Source organism: Panthera leo, chromosome C2 (assembly GCF_018350215.1).
Source record: "Panthera leo isolate Ple1 chromosome C2, P.leo_Ple1_pat1.1, whole genome shotgun sequence".
In the NCBI taxonomy this organism is placed as follows: Eukaryota; Metazoa; Chordata; class Mammalia; order Carnivora; family Felidae; genus Panthera; species Panthera leo.
The window spans coordinates 24,107,928-24,129,952 of record NC_056687.1 but is presented as its reverse complement, the minus strand read 5'-3'; the positions used below and the strand labels follow the sequence as shown (position 1 = coordinate 24,129,952).

The following is a 22,025-nucleotide window of genomic DNA, read 5'->3' as shown; positions in this document are numbered from 1 at the left end:
CAGATGGCCAGTGATAGTCTGAGCAAAATAGTTAAATTCCCCAAGCAGTGCTCTTGGCTTAGCCAATGTATACACTGTCTTAGTTTCTTTGGAATAAAAATTTACCCAATGGAATTTTACAAGTCTGTAGATAAAGTGGATTTCCCAAGAGTACCATATTTTCCTGATTGGATCCAGAGCAAAAAATCAGATACAGCTATAGGGATGTTGCATATAGTCTTTGTTCTCTGTACTTCAATTATCATCCAGAAGTTTTCTGACTTTATTAATTTGATGAGTCATCAGTTTAACAACTCATCAAATTTGCAGCTTTGTGGGAACTTCTTTCTGGATTTCTCCATAAAAGAAAGAGAAGGAAATTATTGGAATCAGTTTTATAAAGTTGTGATTTTTCCCTAAGCAATATTATTTTAAGTGTAATTCTCCCCCAAGCCCTCCAGAATCAATTACAGGTATGAAGGAGTTCAAATGAGCACCAAAAATAAATGTACAAGCAAAAATACTAAGGTAAGGAAGATTACCTGGGTCTTTCAAAAGGCCAAGAGTTAAGTTATGGGATGTTTAAGATTTAAGAACAACTATATAGGATGTTCAGAAACCATCTTCTGTCTTTACAGGGTGTCTGAGTGGCTCAGTCAGTTAAGCGTCCTACTCTGTTTGGGCTCAGATCACAATCTCACGATTCATGAGTTTGAGCCCCCACATTGGGCTCTGCACTGACAGTGTGGATGGAACCTGCTTGGGATTTTCTCTCTCCTCTCTCTCTGTCCATACCCCACTTGTGCACACTCTGTCTCCAAATAAATAAACCTAAAATTTTTTTAAAAGAAATCATATTCTTTCTTTAAATATAACATTTATTTAGACATAATTCATGATAAATTTAGCATTATCTTTAATATTAGAAATATTTAATTCATATTTTTTCTGCTAAATGACTTTTTAAAATTAAGTTATGAATACTAGAAAGTATGATATTATAACTCATTCCATTCTACATAACAGTTTCAGACTGTTAGAAAAGGTAAGGAAGGTTGATTTATGAAATGAAGTACCTGGGAACACAGATGGAAGCATGCATAGATATATATGTGCAGTATAGGCTTTAGTATTTGATACAGTTAGTAAAACAACTGTAAACATTTTTATTTAGTTTGTATTCTAATCGAATACTGTAGACAAAAATGTAGATTTCTGCACAAATTCTACTTAAATTTTTAAGTACCTGAAATTTTAAATTATTTTTATTTTGGAAAATGATTTAAAACAAATTTCCAGAGAAATATTTCTTGCTTAATTCCTCTGGATGGATATGTGTAAAAGCACTGAAGGAGATGAGTGTATTAGAATCACATAAGGCATATCAGGGTCTCATTTATAGATATCTCTCTGCCCTCAGCATGACTGTTGCTCTTCTCTAGGAATGCAGAGTTCATCAAACTTATATGGATCAAGGAGCTAAGATGGTCCTTTACTCAGGACAAATTTCAATTTCTCTTATTTTCTGTGTATACTTTAAATCATGCTACCAAAGAAGACAGTCCTTGTGAAACATGTAAAGATTTCTGATGATCTCACTACACAATCTATACTGCCATAATTTTTTCTCTGTGCTATTTCAGTCTTTCTCATATATATATGTATGTATGCATACATACATACATATTTGGGAATACAGTTACCTTCTGTTTCAATCAGTACTTCAACAATAAGCAAATGCTATGGTTCTAAATTTAGCCATGAGTCAAAGAAAAAAGGGAAAATGAGGATTATTTAAAGACTTGACAATAGCAGTACATAGATACTAAATAATTCAGTAACAAGTAATGTATTTATAATAAACACACACAGGCATATGTATGTCTATATAATCAAAAACAAGGCAAAATTTATTTGGAACATCTGGTTGCCTACTGTGCACATGTGTACTCTATTATGTTAGAAGAAGGAAAATCAGAAAAATAGGTATTTTTCCTGATTCTTTATAATAATAATAATAATAATAATAATAATAATAATATAATTTAAATGTATGTGTATACTCTATGCATATTATATCATTCTAGATAATGAAGGGGAAAAAGCCCATTTTTACTTAAACTACTAATGCTATAGGCATTGTATCTGTGTTGAAACAGATATTCGTACTTGTCAGCATGACCTATGCAATAACTTGACCTTTCCAATAATCTTGGTAATATTACCACACTCTGAGTGGGGAGAGACTCAGGTGGCTTGAGATCTACTCCTAGTTCAGACATTTTCTATACAGGAATAGACAAATCACTTACTCTCTGGTTTAATTCTCATTATCAGGCAAAACGCGAAGAAAAAAAGTGAGATGGAAAAAAAGAGCTGAAGCCAAAACCAATGGTAGGAATTGAATGAGGAAAGGGGAAACAGTGCCTATGCTTGCACCTGATAATGTTGAAAATAGTTGTGAACAAAGCAAAGTAAACTGATGGTAGTAGAAGGCATTCAGTCCTGTTCTTTAATCCTATGTGACTCGGCCAAAGGATGCCGAGATAGCTGGTAAAACGTTATCTGGATGTGTTTGTGAGGGTGTTTCTGAAAGAGATTAGCATTTGAATCAGTAGACTGAGTAATTAAAATCACTCCACCAATGTAGTAGGCATCATCCAATCTGCTGAGTGCCTGAATTGAATAAAAATGTGAAGGAAGGGCAAATTCTCTTTTTCTTGCCTTGTGCTGGGACATCATCCTTCTCCTACCCTTAGACATTGGGGTTTCTGGTTCTTATACCTTCAGGCTTGAACTGAATTATACCAAAGGTTTTTCTTGTTCTCTAGCTCATAGATGACATGTTGTGGCATATCTAGGCCTCCATAATTTCATGTGTCAATTCCTGTAATACATTTTCTCTTGTATCTCTTTATATATCCCAATGATTCTGTTTCTCTGGAAAACCCTAACAAGTATAGACATTAGTCTTGAGAAGCAGAGTGCTGCTGCAACATATAGCTAAAAAAGTGCAAGTGGTTTTAGAACTTAGTAAATAGGTAAAGGCTAGAAGACTTTGGAGTTACATGCTAGAGTAAGACAAGATTTCTGTGAAAGGACCATTAAAAGCAATTCTGGTGAGGATGCAAAGGAAAAAAGGAGAGCTATGGAGAAATCCTCAATCATCTTAGAGTATATACCTAAGTGGTTGTGAACAGAATGTTGGTAGAAATATGGATGGTATAGGCCATTCTGATGAGGTTACAGACAGAAATGAGTAACATGTTATTGGACATTGGAGAGAAGGTGATTCTTTGTTATAAAATGGCAGAGTTTCGCTGAATTGTGTTCCTGTCCTAGTGTCTTGTGGAAGGTTGACCTTGAGAGTGATGAAATTAGATATTTGGTGAAGGCAATATCTAAGCAAAGTGTTGAAGGAGCAGCTGGTTTCTCTTGAATGCTTATAGTAGAATGTGACAAGAAAAATGATTTTAGGATGGAATTCTTAATAAAAAAGCAGAACTTAAAAATTTCAGAAGTTCTTAGCCTATCCATGTTGAAAGGAGTAAAAAAATCTTGTTTAGGAGAGAACATGAAAGATGTGGCCAAATTTGATAAGGGTATTAATTGGCCATCTCAACAGAAGCCAGGAACTACCAATCAAGACAGTGATGATTTGATGAGGTACAGGTGGAAACTAAGGCATTAATGTGTGGTGTTTGTCATCTTAGGGCTGTATGGGACAATGACAGGTTGCTCAACAGCTAATTCCTCTAATACCTGGGCATCAAGTGATACCTCATGGCATACTATTAGTAACTTCTATAAAATTCTTCAGGAGCTGCAATCTCAAGGTAGAACCTAATTGTAAGGGAGTTAGATTATATGATATAATTAACAAATCTCATTTGTCAATGTCAGGACTCTCATAGGACAAGAGTAGAACTCTGAAATCTGTGATGGGGAATATGGATCGACAAGTCTGCTAAATTTGAATTCCTAAATTCCACTGAATTCATTATTTCAGCAGAAGCTGCCTGCCTCCTTCCCCCTTGTTAGAGAAAGGCAGTCCCTTCCTTGAGTGGTGAAATTGAAATGACCCACTTGAATCACACACAGAGATGGAGCTTGTTTCCATAAAAGAACCTTCCTTACTTCCCTCATTGCTTCTAAGACAATTACAAGTTCAGGATTAAGCAGAAACCAAAAGGAAAGTAAAATCTCTGTTCTAAAAGGAAATAGCTTATACATTAAAGGAAGTATAGAACCCAGCTAATGTCTGCTGGCCATGACCTGTCAACATAGATCTTGAGGGTTGGGAAATATGGTGGGTTTTTTTTTTTGTTTTTGTTTTTGTTTTAGTTTATTTATATTTATTTTTGAGAGAGAGAGAAAGAGCACGAGCAGGAGAGGGGCAGAGAGAGAGGGAAAGAGAATTCCAAGCAGGATCCACACTCATCATGGAGCCTAACATGAGGCTTGAACCTAGGAACTATGAGATCACGACCTGAGCCAAGATCAGAAGTTCCACATTTAACCAGCTGAACCACCCAGGCACCCCAGGAACTACATTTTAATAGGAGACATCCAAGTGTTGGGAAATAGGTTTTTTTTTAAATTTTTTTTTTTTTCAACGTTTTTTATTTATTTTTTTGGGACAGAGAGAGACAGACCATGAACGGGGGAGGGGCAGAGAGAGAGGGAGACACAGAATCGGAAACAGGCTCCAGGCTCCGAGCCATCAGCCCAGAGCCTGACGCGGGGCTCGAACTCACGGACCGCGAGATCGTGACCTGGCTGAAGTCGGACGCTTAACCGACTGCGCCACCCAGGTGCCCCAGGGAAATAGGTTTTAATAGGAGACAATTTACTTACCTTGGGGAATTTATATCCATTATAAGGACTCCTAAAATATCCTAATAACCTATTAAATTGACTGTTTAAATCCTCCACTCAATTATCTTAAATTAGGAATAAATGTTGTTACTTCCTTACATAGTGGTAAGGATGAAATCAGAAGACTCTGAGAATATGGGAAGGTAAAATAGATTTAACACTTATGAGCTAAGAACCCACTACAAGTCTATAATTTTCAGAATAGCATAGATAATACCCTCATCAATCGCTTAAGGAATGAATTGAGGGGGTGCTATGGTCCTAGTAAGAAATATTCTTTGCTAGGAACACCAAGTGGCTGTATTATTGGAACTGTCCATTTTGAGGGATGTTTTACCATATCATCTTGGCATATTATCAAGCAGAATAGGAATGATCCATGTGAAATTGGAATATCACAGTCGAGGTTTGTACCAAGCAGATCAAGTGCATATTTAAATTACATGAACATGTAATTCTGATGCCTATGTCACTTATCTCTTTATACAAATGACTTTCAGCTTATACTTAAGAATTCATGGATGTTGTCTATAACTGATAAAGTAGGATGAATTTCAACCCACTCACAGATGGATTATTGCAATATGTTTGTGTTAGGTGAGAAGGAACTGATGCCTCATTATAGCCCCACAAAGGGGAAATACTAAAGTGCAGTTATAAAGGACATCGTTTCAGTAAGCAAAACTGTGTGCGGTCACTTAGTCATCACTTTCTAGGGATGAGAAGTGGCCAGAAGAATGAGTATACATGACCTCCAGGACAGAGGTAAAGGTCTGATTGATTTATCTCGATTTGGGAAGGGGGAAAAAAAACTTAGAAGGTAAAAAGTCAGAGTTCTGGGGAAAGACATATGGATAGACCCATAGCAGTGAGCAAAGGCATGTGGATCTTTATTTTTTATGTAATGCATATAAAAGTGACTGACACCGTGACTTTCAATAAGCCTTCTTCTTATCCCACCCAAGTTTGGGCAATGGTCCACGGACACCACAATCATGTGAAAAATGGAATCAGTGCATGGGCGCCATAATAAATGCACTTGGACTTGTCGGTGCAAGCTAACTAGCTAACTGAACTAGCTAACTGTAACTGCTACTGCCATACAATTAACCTGCCAGTAGTCGACACCAGTGACAGATCTTAGAATATCATCATCCTTCAAAAGGACTGGTTATGTACTTAGTGTCATGTCACCTATTTCAAACACCTTCCCACCCTCCCCCCAGAAAGGGCAGCAGTGCATACTCACTGGAATCCATACTTGATCTGCATATGAATTTCTCTTTCCTTCACCTAGTCTCTGTCATCACCATCATACAACCTTTTACTCTCTTACTGGCTCTTCTTCCTTCCTACCTTGTTCTCCTTTTCCCTCAACCCAGCACCCTAGTATTGTACTACCTCATAAAGTAGTAGCACATAGCTTTTACCTCAGGCTCTGTGTTCTGTGGAACCTAGAGTAAGACAATGAGTACACGAAAATTTTAATCATTCTTTGTCTAACATCCATATCAAACCATTTATTTCAAGCCACCATTTTTCTCTTTCAAGTTATTTTGACAACACTTCTGTAGTCTATTTGGCATTCAGAATTATCTTCCTATAACTCAAATATCATAGTCATCCTACTCAGAAACTTAAAATCATCGTATGGCTGCTCATTTTTGCAGGTTAAAACTCAAAGTTCACAGCCGGGCATGCACAGTCGTCCATCCTTCAGAATAAGCTCAAGTTAACCTCACAGACTCTTTTACCCCATCAGTGACTCTGAGCTTTACCCACAGCTTTAAACTTTGTCAGCCATTTTATTTCCTTTGTCTAAAAAAGCCTGTTATATTTACAATTCCTTGGTACCTACTCTGTGATTTTCACAACTTATCTTAGATCTAAGAAAACAAAAATGTTAGTTGGAAGCCCAAGTAACAGGATGTGACATATACAAAGAGATTACAAATGAGGGAAAATACAGAAGATTTATAAGTATATTAGTGCCTTACATATTTCAAAAAAAAACCCAAATTGGAAGTGTTTTAAGTATATTAAGGCTGATACTAGGGGATAAGTACTAATTATCTATTTAGGCCTCAGAGTATGTAGCTCTGAACCAATACAAAAAATACTTTTTGAATGTCAAGGTGTTAGTCAATCAGTTTACAAAGTAAAACTCAGTGAGATTACGTACATTGTGTATTGGTTTCTGCAAATATTATATATGTAATTTAAACATATATACCATATTATTTATAATGTGTATGTAGAAAGACACACACACACACACACACACACACACACACACACACACACACAGAAAGGAGATGGTGGGAGGTTTCGCAAGGAGGAAAGTATGTTAGAAGAGCTGTGTTGCCTCTCTGATAGTTAGCCCTGAGAGACCAAATCATCTCTCCATATTCTATAATGATTTGTTTCTGACAAGAAGCCTGAGACCCTTCTTTTTCTGACTTATTTTCTGAAGCAGTCTAACAAAGGCTCATAGTTCATGCGTCCCGACCATTGGTGAGTCTGAAAGAGAAGGAACTTGACAGTACACATTACTAGAAATATTTATATTGTTGCTTTTAAAACAAACTAAAGTAGCCTTTCTGCATACCGTGTTGTTCTACATGCCCACTGTAACTTAAAGGTAAACTCTCATAATGTCTGGAGCCCTCAATCTCTTGCAAATGAAGGAGGAGTCTGTCCTCAAATTCCTTGCAGCAGGAACCTACTTAGGTGGCACCAACTTTGACTTCCAAATGGAAACAGTACAGTTACAAAAGGAAAAGTGATGGCAGCTATATCCTTCTGAAGAGAACCTGGGAGAAGCTTCTGCTGGCAGCTTGTGCTATTGTTGCCACTGAAAACCTGGATGTCAGTGTCATATCATCCAGGAACACTGGCTACTGAGCTATGCCAAAGTTTGCCACTGCCACTGGAGCCACTCATGTTGCTGGTGGCTTCACTCCTGGAACCTTCACTAACCAGATCCAGGCAGGAGCCCAGACTTCTGATGGTTACTGATCCCAGGGCTGACCACCAGCATCTCATAGAGACATCTTATGTTAACCTACCTACTGTCACTCTGTGTAACAGACTCTTCTGCACCGTGTGGACACTGACATCACTTGCAACAACAAGAGAGCTTACTCAGTGGGTCTGATGCAGTGGATGCTGGCTCGGGAAGTTTGGCACATGCGTGGCAACATTTCCCGGGAACCCATGGGAAGTGAGGCCTGATTTCTACTTCTACAGAAATCTTGAAGCGTTTGAAAAGGAAGACCAGGCTGATGCTGAAAAAGAGGGATTTCAGGGTTGAATGGACTGCTCCAGCTCCTGAGTTCACTGCTACTTAACCTAAAATCAGAGACTGGTGTGAAGGTGTGCAGGTGCACTCTGTGCCTATGCATCAGTTCCCTCCTGAAGCCTGGAGCCCTCAGCCTGCCCCTGAGGACTGGTCTGCGGATCCCACTGCTCAGGACACTAAATGGAGAGAGACAACCACTGAGTGGTCTTAACCTGCTCCTCCACAAAGGCAAACAAAACAGAAGTAAGGTTGGCAGATTATACAATTTCTAAAAAACATAAAATAAATAAAACCAAAGGCACAACAAATAATCATCTGTGTGAGCAATCCCATCTCTTCACTCAGGAAATAAAGTGACAACAACAATAGTAGTAATAGTAGCTGCAACAGTCTTAGTGCAGAACCAGCAAGAGTTGTAATATTCCTTGTAAGAATGTAAGAGTAGCAGTAAGTGACTCGTAAGGGAAAGAAATTGTAGGTTTCTTACAAAATAGGAGATAATGTTTCTTTCTGACCTACAGCAGTCACCCATTTAGTGAATGAGTAGGAAGAAAGGAATGATTATTCCTACTGGAGACATTTATTACAGAAGTTAATTGTCACAAATTGTTTCACACAATATGCTAATGAATAAGTCCGAGAATAAAAAGTCTTGCAAATTGTTAAGTCAGACACTGTGAGAATCTTTTATCTCCATAGAATGAAGAGTTAGTGCTACAGTTTAAAAAAAAAAAAAAACAAACAAACACTATTAACAAGTTATAAAGTAGAGAATTTGGCTTTTTTCATTTTATTCTGAGCAGTTGACTCCTGCTTTGTTACTAGTTCCCCCTGTTCCTGATTGTCCAGACATCCTACACATCCATCAGTCTAAAAGTTACCAGGATGATAAGTGAAATCAACCTAGCAAATGTATTCAGTAGCTTCTTCCATATGATATTCAAATTCAATCATAAACTGAAGAAGCAATACACTGAGGTTTTCATTATAATTCTAAGATTAAATGGAACTTTGCTAATTTCTCTTTATGCACAATCCATTTACACACTGTCGTATTGCGTTGGAGGCATATTTACTTATTTTTTGCTGTGTATATATACTGTTTCAAAGCTTTTTCAATGGGCTCCTACTCCAACACAGTGATAGGGGCACCATAGACATAAGATAATTTTTTATAAATGACTAAATCCATAAAATGTCTAATACTATGTGCTTTGCACTATGATACAGGAACACTTAGGACATTCTCAGCATATTCCAACTCCCTGTGGTCACTTCTACTCAGAGACCAGATCTTATTTACTAGATGCTCAATTCTTTTTTTTCCCCTCACTTCAGAGTAGTATTTCTACATAATCACTTTCAGCTCTTTTCAAGATTCTTTTTAATCCTATTCATGTCCTAAAGAAGCAAAATTCTTAGTTTTTCTTCTCTTCAACCATAAGATTTTCCTTTGAATGGCTCTATCACCTCCAATAGTCAGGCCATGAAGTGAGACTTTCCATAAGGTAGCTGCATATGGAGTATCATCCAAGTTGTTTGAAATTTTGAATGACTCAGGAAAACGTTAGTAGTCTGAGGCCAGTTCACTGACTCTTAATACCTTGAGTGGGGGAAGAGGGTAAGGGATTGAAGGGGTCAGAATGCAATTCTCAGATTCTCTTAGGGACAAAAAGATAGATCCCATTCTCCCATTTTGACAATTGTCAGAAGAAGAAGAAGAAGAAGAAGAAGAAGAAGAAGAAGAAGAAGAATTATTATTATTATTATTATTTCTGGAGAGAGGAAGATAATTTGTGTCCTAATCTCAAAACACCAGAGAAAGCAAGTTCTATTTGCAGTTCTTCAAGGTAGGTATGAAAGTAAATCTAAGAATAGCTTTGAGTTATCCTGCCGTGCTCACATGAAGAATGATTGTGTACACAGCTTTACATGTGGTTCACAGGATGGGGTTAATATGTGGCTAATGACTGAGACTCTTGAACTGCTCTCATGGTCTTTCAAGTCTTTCATCTGGAAGCATTTAAAAGTGAGATAAAGCTTATTTACAACTTTAGGTAACAAAATAATACATAGGGTTCTTTGGGGGACTGTCGCAGACTGTGAGTCTGGAGTTCTCTTTTATCCAGCAAGAGAGCGGGTGCAGAAGTGAAAACGAGAGAGACTAATGTCTGGTAGGAGACAAGAGCCCCGAACAGGAGTTTCGTCTTCGTATTGAGCTCTCACGATCTTACACACATGGTGAACGTGCAGAAAACTATCAGATAGTAATCACTAACTTGTGTAAGAAGCAAAGGGGGTCGGGAGTGGGGGGGGGGTGGCAAGTGGAGTTCCAAGTTGTGATCAAAGTATATTGGCGCCAGATGGAAAGTAATTTCCTGCAGATGATATAAAAAGTTACTTGTGATGCCATTATAGTATCTCGCTAACCTCGGGTGCTTTCCCCGCCCTATAGCAGTGGCTTTCCGCCCTAAGCTTTTTTTTTTAACCCATTTATGTAACTATAAGGAATTCTTCAACCTATTTCCCCACAGGGGACATACCTAAGACACAGAGGCCAATTATTAGCAACAGAGGAAATGGCAGTGGGTGGGTAGGGGTATTACCAGGGTTCAGAGCAAGACTACCATAGTATGCATAGGTTTCAATTTTTTTTGATGCCCTCACTCTGTATTAATACTTCTAGTCTCAATAAAACCATAATAGTGATAAGACTCATAAAAATGTTTTATCCTTTTTTGAAAACTCTAAATGAAGGTATGAAGTACAAGGTACATGCCCATCATGGGGCTTAAACTCACAACCCCAAGATCAAGAGTTGCTTACTGTACCCAGTGAGCCAGCCAGCTGCCCCTAAATGAACTTTGTTAAACTAATGTTCACGTCCCTTCTTTTGTGAAGAGTTTATTAGACAGCTGTAGCATAATTAGGCCAGCTCAGCATTCGAACAGGTTTCTCATTTCGTCTGCACTGTAAAGTGAGCATGGTGAGGGAACCTAGTGATACCCATTTGGGAGAGGGATTGAGGATGCACTCAATCTCTCTCAGAACTAAGACTCAAATTTCAAGTTTCCTCAAAGATAGTTTTAAAATAACACTTCAAAGAGATGATATAGCAAACATTGCTGTAAGATGTTATGGTTGACTAAAAATTTGAATTTGAAATGGAAATCAAGTTCATTCATGGAATCCTCTGAAACTAATAATATATCATTTTAACGGCAAAGTGTCTAGACACCTAATGTCAGCCCAGATGATGATAATTTTAGTGTTTTATATCAGTCATATTCATAAATATAATTATACTTTTCTGGCCATAATTGAGTATGTTAAACAAGAAATCTGATGACTTGAAAAGAAATATTGGAAAGCATCTCAGGTAAAAAAACAGTTTACATTTTTTTATTTAGGGAAATATGTTAAAAATCTGGAATAATGCATAAAACTTTTAATGTTTTTAACACACATTGATTTGCCTAATATAATCCAGCTTGAACAAGTGTTAGTTCATTGACTATACCTTCCTCAGATTATTTCCTAATAAAAGTGATACAGTTGGAATTTGCCACTATATCCCTTGCTAATTCCATTCTCTTCCCCTTTGCCTTGAAATAACCAGTATCTTGATGATAGTATTTATCTTTCCAGACCATTTATTTATAATGTCATTATGTATGTATGTGTATCAATCAGAAAAAATAGAATCAGTAATAGGTGAAATGCTATGGGGTTTAATGTAGAAAACAGGGCAGCAGGGTGGGAAGAGCTAAAGTCAGAGAATCTGTGAAAAAGTCATTCTATGTTCATCCCTCTCAATTTCGCTGTCAACCTAAAACTGCTCTAAAAAAGTAGCCTTTAAAAAACAGTCATTATTGGGGTGCCTGGGTAGCTTAGCCACTTATGTGTTCAACTCTTGATTTCGGCTCAGGTCATGATCCCATGGTTCATGAGATTGAGCCCTGCATCAGGCTCTGCACTGATAGCACAAAGGAGCCTGCTTGGGATTCTCTCTCTTGCTCTTTTTCTGCTCCTCCCCTGCTTATACCAGCATGCACACTCTATCTCAGTCTCAAAATAATAAATAAACTTTAACAAATAATAAAAAAAAATAAATTAAAAAAAATCATTATCAGAGTTAAACTGAAGCCCTGGAATAAACATGGAGGGGGAGAGTTGCCAGTCGTGGGAAAGACCTAGAAGGGGAAGCCTGAGCTGCTTGCTGGTCCTGTGGTAGTCGTCAACAATTGACCTCTTGGCAATCTAAAACTGCCGGTTGCCTCTTCATTTCCAGCTTCTGAATCTGTGGACGCCTCTCATTGGTGCACTTGAACTTGACACATAAGGGGAAGGTTATTCTGGGAAGTGTAGTTCCCAGGGTTCAGTAGGGTGATGGTGGTGCCAAGCCACAACAGAAAGCACAGCACAAAGTGCCTCCACAAAATGAATGCAGCATGTTTTTTGCTTTTTTTTTTTTTTTTTTAACTTTACATATTGGTCTCATAATGTTCATATCCTACTTTAAATGTTTTCTGTAGAGGCTCCAAGAGTTACCCATGTGCACTTTAACATTTGCCAAGAGTGATTTTATTTCATTCCTTTGAATCATTTTACCTTTTATTACTTTTCTTTTCCACTGCCTACGGACCATGTTATACTTTTGCATATACTACCACATAGTAGCCTTATAAAGGGTACATCCTTATAAAGGGTATCCTCCTAACATTTTTCTAGGATTTTTTCTAGGATTTATTACATATTCATTACAAAAATGTTTTACTCTAATGAAAGTTACCTAAATTATTATAGATTAGAATATCACATTCATTTTTGTATCTGTTGAGATCATAATTATTTTCTCCTGTAACTTATGCAGTGAATTATGTTAATCAGTGTTCTGATGATAAAATTTCATGGCTTTTTGGGGTAATCCTAAGGATAGAGAGATAATGTGGCACAAGCACACACACACATACATGCACACATGTAGAATTTGTATATAATATACATAAATAACTTAAGCATCTGGATTCATTAGGGGATATTTAAGATATTTATATTTTCATTTCAACAAAATAGGTTTAAATTATGTTTTTTGAGTCCTTATGTGTTACTGAAGTGAATGCTACAGTAGATTACCCTCTTCCATTTGATAAGAAAGACTGTATAAGACTTTACGTGCTTCATTAAGAGTTGCTAAAACTCAATGCTTAAATCATTTTGGGGTAGTACACTTATTGTGTCTTTACTGTGGGAAAATTAGGGTTTTTATGTTTAATATTCCTTCATTTTTTCAAACATTTTTTAAAATGTAGTCAATTTGGTAATTAGTGTTTTCCACAAAATTAAAAATTTATATTTTGGAATGCTGGGACAAAGTAAATATACTGCTTTAATCTCTTTCTCATTTACAATTTGTCTCCTTTTTTTTTTATTCCTGATATTATTAAGTATGTTTTCAATTTTATGCTGAACTCTCTTAACTGAGGTTTCCACCTGGTATTGTTTTTTTTTCAAAAACCTGCTTAAAACTTTTTCTTTATGGTTGCTATTACTTTTTGCTCTTCTTTTTCTTGTCCCATTCACGCTATATTATTTGGTTTAGCACTTTCTAAGTTTTTAAACTACATTGTCTTCTTTGTAATTCAGAAAATGTCTGACTCCAACTTATATATTGAAGTTATAAGTTTCCTTCCACTTAGTGCATTAACCGTGAAATGTAGTTAGGGATTGTAGTATTTTATGTGCTGTTCAGTTTTGAATATTTTATAAGAGGCAATGTGATTATTTCTTTGACCAGGTGTTAGTTAGAACCATATTTTCTAATTCTTGAAAAAATACAGATTTCTTTAAAGCTTTATGGTATTTCTTGCTATTATTTTGTTTAGAGAGATATGATCATAGATTATTATTTTGCATATTCCTTTTGTATTTTATAAATCTATAAAGGTATGTTTATATAAGACTACAAAATTAAGCTTATATTATGTTGTTAAAATCCTCTTTACTCTCTTTCCACTCTCCCTCCCTCTCCCCTTCTCTCCCTTCTTCTCTGCTTTTCTCTCCCTTTCTCTCTCTTTCTTTCTCTCTTTTCTCGTTTTCTGCTTAATATGTCAGTATAGAGCTAACTGAAATGTATAAACATTCACGGTGTTATCTTCTTAGTGACTTTTTTTTTTTTTTACCTTTTATGCTTAAGTAATGACTGTTCAGATCTCATAAAACATTTTTATCATATGATACATTGTGTCTGATATTAATATTTTGATACCATCTTTTTGTCAATTTGGGGTTTGCCTTTCGTTAGCATTTGGATTAGTATTTTGAGTGAGTTGGAATTCTCATGAACTAAGATGGGAAAGACTGTCCACAAGCAAATTTTAGAACATCCCTTGAATGTAACAGATACTAGATATCTTTTGGAAATTGAAATGAAATTTGCCTAAGAATCTGTAATCACAAGTCTATAGTTTAGGGGATGTGTCTGTTCTAGAGATACAAATTTTAGAATTGTTAGTATAATGATAGTGTTTAAAGCCATATAACTGTATCTGATCCAAAGACTATTATTGTGGGAATAAAACAGGAACATAATAGAAGGGATAGTTTGTAAAAAAGGAATAAAAAGAGAGTATGTTTCCTATAATCCAAATGAAGAAAGGATTTCAAAGATAAGTAGTGTCAAAAATTACTGATAAGTCAAGTAAGAGGAAGACTAAGAATTGACCATATAAGCATTGTGGAGGATACGTTAATCTTAGGCAGAATAATTTCCCTAGGGTGTATGTGGGGTAGGAAGGAAGAGATCTCTACAGAGTGAGTTCAAGAGAAAATGGTAGAAGAGAAATTGAGATCAACTATTATTCTAGGATTTTAATTTCACAGAGAAGTTTATAAATGGAAGATTCAAATGGGAGAGAGAAAAGAAGATTTTATTAAAAAACTGTGAGTTCCAGAGCTCCCATTGGATCAAAACTTTTAAGGTATTGATCCAGCCCAGAGGAAAAACAAAATTATATAGGAATATGAAGGTCACAGATTGCTAAGGCTACTGCTCTTTCATTGTAGCTAAAAAAAAACCAGAATAGAGAGAATACTGTGAATAATCCTGATGATCCTAGGCAAGTAGCGATAGGAAGAGTCTCAGAATTAGAGGTGGGTTTCCCAGAAGCAGGTTGAGCTATGGTCCTTCTTCATTCCCACAGTTGTAGTGTGGAAGAGAGAGTTTGCTCTGAGGAGAATGGCTCAGTGACAGTCCTCTGGCTTTTGTACATGAAGGTGAGGAAGCTGGAAAGGGTTATCTCTCTTGAGCACCTGAAATACTTGCCTTGAACTCTAATGAATGTCGTATGAAGCCTGGAGGTGGGTAATGGGCATAGATGTGGTGTTTCTTAACTCATATGTTGGAAGTATAGAGCGGGGAGAAGTTACTCAGTTTTTGCTTTTGTTCTTCATTTTTCAATTTTTTTTGTAAAGCAAATATAATACTGGAATCCAGAACCTATTTGAGGATTTCAGAAACACAGTAACAAGTTGTTGATACTCTCTGTCTTGCAACGTAGTAGTGTATTCACTGGTTAATAATTTAGATTAACAGCCAGCCTGCTGGGCTTGATTCTCAGGTCCATCATTTCCCAGATGGATACTTTCATACAAGTTACTTAAACAAGCTCCTACTTATCCACACAAGGAGGATGTGCCTGTCTTACGAAGTTGCAATACTGAAAAAAATTATTTAATGCATATAAAGTGTTTAGAACACTACACTGCCTAACAAATATTAAATGCTCAACAACCATTAGCTTTTAGATTAATCATTCTGCTAGGTCTCACCTGGCTTCAACCTTTGGACAACTCATAATAATGACTAGGGCTGCAAATTCAACCTGCCCTTGCCTCATAGCTGCCTCTTTAAAACAGAGAAAAGTGTTCCTTTTTCAACATGGGAAGTGCATTTAGAAAAGAAGCTTTATGAACTACTGGGACCTTATGAAGATAAAAAGCTTCTGCACAGCAAAGGAAACAAACAACAAAACTAAAAGGCAACCAACGGAATGGGAAAAGATATTTGCAAATGACATATCGGACAAAGGGCTAGTATCCAAAATCTATAAAGAGCTCACCAAACTCTACACCCGAAAAACAAATAACCCAGTGAAGAAATGGGCAGAAAACATGAATAGACACTTCTCTAAAGAAGACATCCAGATGGCCAACAGGCACATGAAAAGATGCTCAACGTTGCTCCTCATCAGGGAAATACAAATCAAAACCACACTCAGTTATCACCTCATGCCAGTCAGAGTGGCCAAAATGAACAAATCAGGAGACTATAGATGCTGGAGAGGATGTGGAGAAATGGGAACCCTCTTGCACTGTTGGTGGGAAGGCAAACTGGTGCAGCCACTCTGGAAAACAGTGTGGAGGTTCCTCAAAAAATTAAAAATAGACCTACCCTATGACCCAGCAATAGCACTGCTAGGAATTTACCCAAGGGATACAGGAGTACTGATGCATAGGGGCACTTGTACCCCAATGTTTATAGCAGCACTCTCAACAATAGCCAAATTATGGAAAGAGCCTAAATGTCCATCAACTGATGAATGGATAAAGAAATTGTGGTTTATATACACAATGGAGTACTATGTGGCGATGAGAAAGAATGAAATACGGCCCTTTGTAGCAACGTGGATGGAACTGGAGAGTGTGATGCTAAGTGAAATAAGCCATACAGAGAAAGACAGATACCATATGTTTTCACTCTTATGTGGGTCTGAGAAACTTAACAGAAACCAATGGGGGAGGGGAAGGAAAAAAAAAAGAGGTTAGAGTGGGAGAGAGCCAAAGCATAAGAGACTCTTAAAAACTGAGAACAAACTGAGGGTTGATGGGGGTGGGAGTGAGGGGAGGGTGGGTGATGGGTATTGAGGAGGGCACCTTTTGGGATGAGCACTGGGTGTTGTATGGAAACCAATTTGACAATAAATTTCATATATTGAAAAAAAAAGAAAAGAAGATTTAAAGCACAGAAAAGGAAATTTTTCTTCCAAATTCCAATCGTCTCTAGTTTGCACTCCCTTATCACAGTTCAAACTAATCTCAATCTAGAAAACCATTCTTCCTTCCATTTTAATTTTCAGACAATAGATAGAAAGAACTTCCTACCAAATCCATCTACTTCTTTTTTTTTTATGAATGTAATTTATTGTCAAATTGGTTTACGTACAATACCCAGTGCTCATCCCAACAAGTGCCCTCCTCAATGCCCATCACCCATTTTCCCTCTCCCCACCCCCCATCCACCCTTAGTTTGTACTCTGTGTTTGTCTCTTATGATTTGCCTCCCTCCCTCTCTGTTTGTATCTGGTTTTTTTCCTCTTCCCTTCCCCCATGGTCTTCTGTTTAGTTTCTCAAGATCCACATATGAATGAAAACATATGATATCTCTCCTTTTCTGACTGACTAGTTTCACTTAGCATAATACGTTCCAGTTCCATCCACCTACTTCTAAATAAGATAGCTTAAGTCTGACATAATTTTTTTATATAATGTAATTGAAACTGAAAGCAAAAAGCATTACATCCCCAAATCCTTTTTTTCTTTAGCAAGTACTTTAGTATTTCAGATATCATTGTGCTCATTCATTCCCTATACCTCTCTAGAGAGTTATAATGCCACCATCACCAATAGCTTGCCTGTTCTTTTGGTGACTAGTTATGCTCCTCTCTACCACCGATGATGTCTCATTCTTGTGACTTGCCTTAGCCCATGAGATATGAACTGTTAAGCTTTATGCCATACATGTGTTTAGTGTTATATGTCACAAAGAGCAGAAGATACCAATGGAATTGCATGGTTCAACTCACTGCATTTACCTCTTGCCCTTTGCCACAGAAGAGGGCATGTTCCTCATAAGGGCTGCTCCTTCAACTTGAGTTTTGGAATAGAGACCATCCGAGACAGTTTGAGATAAACTGAGCCAAGGCTCATCTTTGATCATCAGTCTGTAATGTGAGCAAGAAGTAAGTGTTTTTCTAAGCCACTTAAATTTTGCAGTTGTTTGCTATGCATCAAAGTTGAGTGATACATGATAGAACTTCAGAAGCACAAGTGGGAGCAATTATGTATCTATCTGTTTCTCTATTACCAGACCAAAATATAAGTGTCCTTACTTTTTCATAATGCTCCTGTTACTCAGTTTATTCTGAATTGTAAGGATTTTTAATTTTAATTTTGTTCTTTAGTATTGACCCTCCTTATGTGCAAGTGACAGAAAATCTAAGCCAAAATTGCTTTAAAAAATGTGAGTGTAATTTATTGGCATACATAACTCAGAATCCATGAGCTTCCAGCAGAAATGAAATCTGAGATTCAAATAATTTCCTCAAGACAGATTCTTCTCCAGTTTTACTCTACTGTGGTTTCATTGTCAAGATTTGTGTGGTATCATGGTCACTGCCAACTACTCTTGGCTTACACTCTCAGAGGTACATTTACAATTGTAATACCCAATCTTTGAGTGCTTCCAATGTGCCATGCGCTCTTGTGAAGAATTTATACGAATTAATTCATTTCATCTTCACAATTATTCCATGAACTGGAAACTAATATTGTTTTCATTTTATAAAGATATAGAAGTATAGGAAATTAAGATGCCTTTTAATAACCACTATTAATAAAGGTCTAATAGAAAAAATACATATACTTGCAAAAGCATTTCAACACAGATCTAAACCTCATTTTCAATAGTTCAAGTAGTGTCATAATCCTTCTATTAACTGAATTTCTATGTTAAATAAATTCCAACGCTCTAAATGTCCACAGCTGAGGTTAACTGTTCTCTGTTTAACTGGGTGGAATTTTTCCACCTGAAGAAGAATATATAGAGCGGAACTGATGGGTAAACTGTTCCTCAGAAGAAAATAAGGGCATTGTTACTAGACAAAATGATGATGTATACAGTGGCAAGAAGTTTTAAGTATCTGAGATTTTATGCTATTTGCTGGCTAACAATTAACATACCAAAAAAATGATGGATAGCTAGAGAAGACATGAGATTCTTGGTTCAGCCTCAAAGGACTTTGTTAGGACATAGACACAGCATGAACTTTGTGTCTTCAGGGCTCTGTCCAGAGGAGGTGAAGCAGAGCAGTCCAGGTGCATGATGGGAATTTAAGCTTAAAATGAACTGGCCGGTTAACTGGCTCATAAAAGCCACAGAGTTAGTCATTCCATATTCTTCAATTTACTAGTAAATCCAAACAAAAGAATATACATTTAATAAATTGCTAGTTTAAGTACACATTGGTAACTGACTAGGTAGGTATCTGGGAGGGTATTATTATCATTATATTCATCATCATTATATTTAGGTGAGATTTTTTAAAAATAAATTTTGCAAAGTTTTATAGAAAATTCATGTCTGGTTTTACCCATAATGAAAGTAATTGTTATGTGCAGTTAAATATGCAAAGAAATCATTTTAGAAAATTAATATGCAAGATATTGTCATTACTAATATTTAAAATCAAACCTAGAATAAATTAAAGAAACAGGCTCTTGCACTTATTGACACTTAAAATAAGTTTCTTAATTTAAATTTACTTTCTTAAGTAGAAGAGAATGGACATTCTTTTATTGTGCTTTGAGACCACAGATTTTCTTCACCATTATTTTTCTGCCTACTCTAAGATACTTTTTAATACTTTAATGCTCTTGCAAAGATGCTGTTCCTGATTATGTATAAGTTGTTAAAGTCAATTATGCTTCTGTGAGTGGATTGAGCTATAGTCAAAATGGCATAATACTTAGGCTTATTCAACTTAAATAAATGACACAAATAACATACTAAGACTCAAGTTCACTTAGAAGAAGCAGATTGGTTTACTTATATAATAGGAAAGATCTTAGTCCAAAGACCTAGAGAATAAGAAACGTGATTTTATTTGTCTTTAAAAACATGTATTACTATTTCAAGTCCTCGTTTCATTGGAGTATGGAAACCTTAATTTGCCTCTTAACATTATTCCCATTTTCCTTAGGGCTCTTTCTAGGACCAACATGGTCTTGGTCTCCATTGTATTGTTCTTCTAATTTGAGAGCCGTCACTTGTCCCTCAGCTTTGGAGGATGTACGGATCACTGTGATTACTCATGTCAGGATGGGGTTCAGGAAACTGCCATCTCTTTAAATCCATGTGACTACATGTCCTCTCTGTTTCCCTCCGCAGTCCACCGCTTCTCTGGATCATCCCTTCTCCCCAAGAGTGTGGAGGGGCTGAGGAGAAGGGGGAGAACAGCCAGGAAAGCCTTGTTCTTATTGACCATTTACCTTTCCATCTTTCATAAAAGGTTTTGTTCTCATTTTTCTGAAAGAATTGAGGCCTCTAAAGAGTAAAATCTAGCCTACACCTGGTTTCTACCCCCCACTCTTTGCTGTCACTTCATTTCTCTGAAATGGGAAATTCAGAATAACCTATTGAAGTTCAGAAAAGAAAACTAAATACTGGAGAAAAGTAATTGTTGATGTTTCAAAATATACTTTCCTGTCACATTCATTTATTACATTCTAAAATCAAGACAGTAGATTAAAGAACAAAGAAAACCATGCTGAGATGGCCTGCCTGAGAAAAATATTGATATTCTATTTTAGAGTAAAAAAATCTAGGAAAAAAAGAACCCTTCAATTCACTGAATACACCTTCTTGTGTGATATTGGATATGGTGTAGGAAATAAACTGCTTGAAATCACTATAAATTATTCCCTTAGAAGATTAGGTGTAAGATGAAGATCAGAAAACTAAAAATTTTCTGTAAATCATATATGTACCAACATGAAGAGGTTTCCATAATAGATCAAAGGAAAGCAAAACAAATTGAAAAATAAAAACAAAAAAAACCCAATATAAATTGATTTCATTTTTTATGTTAACAAAGTGAGAATTTTTATTGTATAATTGTGAATTTTAATTAAAAAAAAAGCATTAGCAATGTGAGTTTTAAAACTTTATACAAAAACTTGCTAATAATATTAAAAGAGTGAATACATCCAATCCAGTATAAATATCAGTCCTGATCAATAACCTGAGGGGGTTATTAAGCTTTCTTAAATAATATATTTGTAAGCATTTAATTAAATATAAGGCATTTTAGTGCCTATAAGACTCCTTGCTCCTTGCTACATACACAGTCATCTTACAGATAGAGGAGACAGGTAGTGGTCACATTAGTCTTACATGTCTTTTGTTTTAGGTACCTCCTGTGTCTTTAATTTTTCATTAGCGCTTTTCAGTGATACTTTGAATGAAGCTACTTTGGAATCTCTTAAGAGGTCTTAAAAGACCTCTTAATGGCGGCCATCCACTGGGGACTCCCAATATAGCCTTCTTGGAACCTTTCCAGATCCCAGAAACTTTCTGGGAACTACATGTATTACATGTACTATATATAGTATATATAGTATATATAGTATATGTATATATACATATGCATACATAGTGTATGTATATATACATATATATACACACACACTATATATATAATATATATATATACTATATATATAGTATATATATATAGTATATATATATCTATAGATACACATACACACATATAATATAATATAATATAATATAATATAATATAATATATATAATATATATATATTCTATAAAGTTTTTTGGTTTGGAAAGTTACACACAAGGGAGTAGAGCTCAAATACAGGAGTGACTTACCCATGGCCCTCAGCGATGACCAGAGGAGCAGCAATCTCCAAGTGTTCAGTGAGCACCCTGCCTATGTGTCTTGTCCTGCAGGCTGTTGTTAGCAGTCAGTTTTGGATCCCATCCTCATCACCAGAAACTGTTAAAAAG

At 36.2% G+C, this 22,025-nt stretch overlaps 1 long non-coding RNA gene across 1 annotated transcript in view; it reads left to right on the top strand.

Moving 5' to 3' along the window:
- Positions 1 to 22,025, top strand: part of LOC122230063 — a 117,919-nt gene that overhangs the window by 32,222 nt on the left and 63,672 nt on the right. The gene's annotated exons all lie outside the window — the stretch shown is intronic.